Genomic DNA, 7500 nt, shown 5'->3' with positions numbered 1-7500 from the left:
AACATAACCTAACTTAACCTAACCTAACCTAACATAACGTAACATCACCTAAACTACCCTAAACTAACACTAACAACCTAACCTAAATTAACCTAACCTAACCTAACTTAACCTGACCTGACCTAATCTAACCTAACTTCGCCTTACTTGAATTACATTCAAGTATCGATCAGTCAGTGGAGCCGAGGCTTGCTGGTTTTTCCCATCCTTCACAACCCAACCGACACATATACACACACACACATTCTCTCTCTCTCTCTCTCTCTCTCTCTCTCTCTAACTCCCTTCGTGATTTCTGGCATCTAGCCAAAAAGTATCTCCAATAACTTTGCTGCTTCTTCTTTCCCTACTCTATTTCAACCAGATGGCACCACTGCTATCGCATCTATTTCTAAAGCTGAAATCTTTGCTCAAACCTTTGCTAAAAATTCTACATTGGACGATTCTGGGCTTGTTCCTCCCTCTCCTCCACCCTCTGACAACTTCATGCCACCTATTAAAATTCTTCGCAATGATGTTTTCCATGCCCTCGCTGGCCTAAACCCTCGGAAGGCTTATGGACCGGATGGGATCCCTCCTATTGTTCTCCGAAACAATGCCTCCATGCTTGCACCTTGCCTATTCAAATTCTTTCAGCTCTGTCTGTCAACACTACCTTTCCTTCTTGCTGGAAGTTTACTTACATTCAACCTGTTCCTAAAAAGGGTGACCGTTCTAATCCCTCAAACTACCATCCTATTGCTTTAATTTCCTGCCTATCTAAAGTTTTTGAATCTATCTTCAACAGGAAGATTCTTAAACATCTATCACTCCACAACCTTCTATCTGATCGCCAGTATGGGTTCCGTCAAGGCCGCTCTACTGGTGATCTTCTGGCTTTCCTTACTGAGTCTTGGTCATCCTCTTTTAGAGATTTTGGTGAAACTTTTGCTGTTGCCTTGGACATAATTATCAAAAGCTTTTGATAGAGTCTGGCACAAAGCTTTGATTTCCAAACTACCCTCCTACGGTTTCTATCCTTCTCTCTGTTTACTTCATCTCAAGTTTCCTTTTTGACCGTTCTATTGCTGCTGTGGTAGACGGTCACTGTTCTTCTCCTAAATCAATTAACAGTGGTGTTCCTCAGGGTTCTGTCCTGTCACCCACTCTCTTCTTATTATTCATTAATGATCTTCTAAACCAAACTTCTTGTCCTATCCACTCCTACGCTGAAGATACCACCCTGCACTTTTCCACGTCTTTTCATAGACGTCCAACCCTTCAGGAGGTAAACATATCACGCAGGGAAGCCACAGAACGCCTGACTTCTGATCTTTCTAAAATTTCTCATTGGGGCAGAACAAACTTGATATTGTTCAATGCCTCAAAAAATCAATTCCTCCATCTATCAACTCGACACAACCTTCCAGACAACTATCCCCTCTTCTTCAATGACACTCAACTGTCCCCCTCTTCTACATTGAACATCCTCGGTCTGTCCTTTACTTATAATCTGAACTGGAAACTTCACATCTCATCTCTAGCTAAAACAGCTTTTATGAAGTTAGGTGTTCTGAGACGTCTCCGCCAGTTTTTCTCACCCCCCCAGCTGCTAACTCTGTACAAGGGCCTTATCCGTCCATGTATGGAGTATGCTTCACATGTCTGAGGGGGGTTCCACTCATACTGCTTTTCTAGACAGGGTGGAATCAAAAGCTTTTCGTCTCATCAACTCCTCTCCTCTAACTGACTGTCTTCAGCTTCTCTCTCACCGCCGCAATGTTGCATATCTAGCTGTCTTCTACCGCTATTTTCATGCTAACTGCTCTTCTGATCTTGCTAACTGCATGCCTCCCCTCCTTCCGTGGCCTCGCTGCACAAGACTTTCTTCTTTCTCTCACCTCTATTCTGTCCACTTCTCTAACGCAAGAGTTAACTAGTATTCTCAATCATTCATCCCTTTCTCTGGTAAACTCTGGAACTCCTTGCCTGCTTCCGTATTTCCACCTTCCTATGACTTGAATTCCTTCAAGAGGGAGGTTTCAAGACACTTATTCATCATTTTTTGACCACTGCTTTGACCCCTGTATGGGACTGGCATTTCAGTGGGCATTTTTTTTATTACATTTTTGTTGCCCTTGGCCAGTGTCCTTCCTACATAAAAAAAAAAAAAAAAATAGTAGTAGTAGTAGCAGTAGTAGTAGTAGTAGTAGTAGTAGTAGTAATGCTATTTTTCATATATTTAGTAATTTTTTTTTTTCATATTATTATTTATATTTATATTTTTTGTTTTGTTTTGACATTCATACGAATGCTATAAAGGTGAAGCATAGAAATTTATTTGATTGATTAATTAATTTATATATCTATTTATTTTGATTTTTTAAATTAATTAATTTATTTATTTTTATTATTATTATTTTTTTTTTTTATGTCTATGATAAGCAAAGCATTATAGAATTTATGAAAGCACATATCCTCTAGAGTCTTGCCCTACAAAAGATTCTGTAAAGTAAAAAATAAAGGGAATAAGTGTCAGTGACGTTTGATGAATAGAGGAAGGCGTGGCAGAAATTACCATAAAACGTATATAAATGAAAATTTATCTTCCTCGTATTTTCCAACTTGCGTTTGCTTCTTGAAAATTTAACTGGGTGGGTCATATAGCAGACATATTGTTCTTTCCTCCATTGTAGTTTGTTTCCAGCAAGCCCCCTAAATAAAGTTTCTGTTTTTTTTTTTTTTTTTTTTTTTTTTTTAAAGAAATGAGGAATTACATTCTAACGCTGATCACTGAGCGGAGCGTAGACGAGCTGCTATCCTCAAGGACGTTACCTCTCTCTCTCTCTCTCTCTCTCTCTCTAAATAAGACTTTAAATAAAAAGAATATATATATATATATATATATATATATATATATATATATATATATATATATATATATATATATATATATATATATATATATATATATATATATATATATATATATATATTAAAAGACAATGAATATCCTCTGGGGAAGGGGTGACAATCCTTATTTAACCCTTAATTTCAGTTGAATTTTGACAAGTCTACGTTAAAATGTTTCCATTTTTCTGCAGTGATAAAGAAACGTAGAGGGGTAGCTAATATATTTAATTGTTAATTGTATCTTTTTTTCTTTCTTTTTTTCATTTATTCTTTTATTAATTTTTCTTTTCATTGCTTAATTATGCATTATGCCGACACTGCAGGTTACAATTGCAGATATTGCAAGTATTTTTGACACAATACAAGTACATCCAGCTAATTTATTGCTACAGTATAGAGAGAGTATTTCGATTACATACCTTATTCTTCATCTTCTTTTCTTCTTTTTTTTTTTTTAATAAATATAATAATAAATAAATAAGTAAATAGGTATTGTCAAATGAAATCGTCGAGATTACGCAGGGGTTTCGGGCAATACTTGGATGGGTGACTACACAAGCCTCATCTGTCTGAAAAAAAAAATAAATAAATAAAAAAAATAAGAATAAGAATAGGGAGAATGAACGAAAATTTTAAGTAATAAAGATAACAGTAAGAATTATTATAACAAGAATAAGAAAAATTACAATAAAGGAATATAAAAAAAAAGAAAGAAAGCATCCCATGTCTTTCTTCCTAATTGTCATAGAAGGGTGAATTCTTTTGTATATTTTCCAACATTTCCAATACAACGATATGAATGGGGGAAGAAAGAATAAGAATAATAGAAAGAAGGCCTCCCAACACCTAGTTCTCCGGTCTTGGCCAATTAGCTAACGGCGGGATCAGCGCAGTTAAGCAGGGGGTCCTCGAAGAACTTGGATGGGTGACCACAAAAGCCTCATCTCTCTGAGAATAGAAAAAAATAGCAATAAGAATGAGGAGAATGAACGAAAAACGAAAATAATAAAATAACAATAACAACTATAATAAAAAAAAGAAGATTAAGAATAAAAAGAACAAAAATAAGGGAAAAAAGTAATAATATATCTCTCTTGCTAATTGTCGTAGAATTATGAATGAAGGGTTAATTTTAGTGCATATTTTCCAACATTTTCAGCACAACAATGCAACAACAATACAGGAAAGAATAAGAATAAGAGAAATAAGCCCTCCCAACACCTTGTTCTCCGCTCTTGACCAATCAGCTGACGGCGGGATCAGCAAGGTTAAGCAGGGGGTCCGGGCAGAACTTGGATGGGTGACCGCACAAGCCTCATCTCTCTAAAAGTAGGATAAATAAGAATAAGATAAGGAAGAATAATAAAAAAAAATGAAAATAATAAAGATAACAATATTAATTTTGACAAGAATAAGAAAAAAATAGAATAAAAAGAATGAAAAAAATAAGAATATCACAACTTTCTTGCTAATTGTCTTAGAATTTTAAATGACATGTCAGTTCTGCTGTATATTTTCCAAGATTTGTTATGAATGAGGGAAGAAAGAATAAGAATAAGAATAAGAATAAGAACAAAATGAATTAGACTAACAATAATGATCACATCTTTCATGCGGTGACTGCGTGGGCGATGAGCCTCACTGGACGTTTCTGACCAATCACAAGGCAGGGTTGGAGTCGTCGGGCCCACCCGATTCATATATAAAGGGATTTTGTGGGAAGCGCGGGCAGACTCAGCTGAGTGTTCGTTGTGAGTTGTTGTTACCACAACTATGGCACGTACCAAGCAAACGGCTCGCAAGTCCACTGGTGGCAAGGCGCCCCGCAAGCAGCTTGCTACAAAGGCAGCTCGCAAGTCTGCTCCAGCCACTGGAGGTGTCAAGAAACCCCACCGTTACAGGCCTGGAACCGTTGCTCTCCGTGAGATCCGCCGTTATCAGAAGAGCACTGAGCTGCTTATCAGGAAACTGCCTTTCCAGCGCCTGGTGCGTGAAATTGCTCAGGATTTCAAGACTGACCTCCGCTTCCAGTCCTCTGCTGTCATGGCTCTCCAGGAAGCTTCCGAGGCTTACCTCGTGGGTCTGTTTGAGGATACCAACCTGTGCGCCATCCATGCCAAGCGCGTGACTATCATGCCAAAGGACATCCAACTGGCTCGTCGCATCCGTGGCGAGCGTGCCTAAGAAGTCATCCACGAATGATCTTCATAACAGCAATATCTAGGCCCTTTTTAGGGCCAAACATCTCTTTCATTAAAGAATTTTCATAGACAATCTGTTTGGTTTTGTGGAAGAAAATATTTATTTTCCATCTTTCAGTATCAGGTTAATAATTAACTTTTGACTTTCAACTCAATATCCTTCCCCCCTTTTTTTTTTTTTATATTATTATTATTATTCCCTCTTCCATGGCCATATCTCTTTCACTTGGGAGAATTTTTATCTTTCTTTATCTCTATTTTTTTTTTATCTTTTCTTTATCTCCACAGAATAATAATCACGATAATAATAAGCATAATAATAATAATAATAATAATAATAATAATAATAATAATAATAATAATAATAATGATACAATAATTATTATAATAATAATCATAATAAAAACAACAATATTAATATTATTAATAATGATAATAATAATAATAATAATAATAATAATAATAATAATAATAATAAAAATAATAATAATAATAATATTAATAATAATAACAATAATTATAATAATAATGCATTTGTCTATATCGTATCTTTTTTCCTTTTCAAGTGTGGCTCCAATGGAGCCGGGTATTATTTTATACTGGCAGCAGTATACTGGCCGCCTGTTTACTTGGAGGAGGTATACTTGGTAACAGCCTTGGTGCCTTCAGAAACAGCGTGTTTTGCCAGTTCACCAGGCAGAAGAAGACGGACAGCGGTCTGGATTTCCCGGCTGGTGATGGTGGAGCGCTTGTTATAGTGTGCCAGGCGGGATGCCTCGGCAGCGATGCGCTCGAAAATGTCATTCACGAACGAGTTCATGATTGACATGGCCTTGGAGGACACGCCAGTGTCTGGGTGGACTTGCTTGAGCACCTTGTAGATGTAGATGGAGTAGCTCTCCTTCCTCCTGCGCTTCTTCTTCTTGTCGCCCTTGGCAATGGCCTTCTGTGCCTTGCCAGCTTTCTTGGCAGCCTTTCCTGATGCTTTGGGAGGCATAGTGTCGCCGTACTGCTGTGAGAACGAGTGTGCGTTTTCTCAGTTGAAAAGTGGTATATATATTAGCGTGCCTACTCAGGATCAGGAGTCGCCACCTCAGCGAGCGTCCTGATTGGTCCAGACGCGCTCTGGGCCGATCTGATCTCGCGTATATATAGCCGTTTTTCCCAAAATTCACTACTTGCTCGCAGAGCTACCGACGAGGTTAGAGTACTCGCGCTCCTCATTTATCACCAACAACAACAACTACTACTACTACTACTACTACCACAACATCCATTATCATGTCTGGACGCGGCAAGGGAGGAAAGGTGAAGGGAAAGTCAAAGTCCCGTTCCAGTCGTGCTGGACTCCAGTTCCCGGTCGGCAGGATTCATCGCCTTCTAAGGAAAGGCAACTACGCCGAGCGCGTGGGTGCTGGTGCCCCCGTGTACCTTGCGGCAGTTATGGAGTACCTGGCTGCTGAAGTCCTTGAGCTTGCCGGCAATGCCGCCCGTGACAACAAGAAGACTCGCATCATCCCACGTCACCTGCAGCTGGCCATCCGCAACGACGAGGAACTTAACAAGCTCCTCTCCGGAGTCACCATTGCACAGGGTGGCGTGCTGCCCAACATTCAGGCCGTGCTCCTTCCCAAGAAGACTGAGAAGAAGTAAATAAAGGGCCTCCCTCCCCTTCAGCCAATATCACCATCAATCCGGCTCCTCTTCGGAGCCACACGTTCAAACATCTAGAGAGTTGTGTAGACTATACTGGTATATCAATAATAAGCAAGTAGTGTATTTATTTTCGAGTTAGTTATTTGTTATTATTATTATTATTATTTAGTCAGGCACGCAAGTGACCGAGAATAAATATGTATACTATATTTCTACTAATGTACCTGCTGTGTGTCACAGTGGAGAGTTGATTAGATGTGTTGCCTATTGTGATATGTTGAGCGTCTTTTTCATCTCAATGTATATTTTGTTTTATGAGAAACTGAGAACGATGAGGGGCGTGATCATTGAAATAAGTCAATGATAATAATAATAATAATAATAATAATAATAATAATAATAATAATAATAATAATAATAATGATAATAATAATAATAATAATAATAATAATAATAATAATGATAATAATAATAATACTTGGAGAAGACCTGATGAAGTGAGAAAGATGGTTATAATTAATAATGGTTTCTTTTCTTAGCTCAGATAGTGATAGTGAACATGGTTATGAGAAAGTAGTAGTAATAATAGTAGTCTATGGTCCTTCTTTCTTTTCATGTTTGTGGACCTTAAAAAGGTCCGGGAGATGATGTTATTCAATGATGATAATGCAAGCTGAATAGCTGGCACCATCTCAATAATGGAGCGATTTAACCACCAAATCCGTACAGGGTACGGCCCTGACGCTTGAGG

Source organism: Scylla paramamosain, unplaced genomic scaffold (genome assembly GCF_035594125.1).
Source record: "Scylla paramamosain isolate STU-SP2022 unplaced genomic scaffold, ASM3559412v1 Contig130, whole genome shotgun sequence".
Taxonomy (NCBI): domain Eukaryota; kingdom Metazoa; phylum Arthropoda; class Malacostraca; order Decapoda; family Portunidae; genus Scylla; species Scylla paramamosain.
This window is presented reverse-complemented; position numbering follows the sequence as displayed.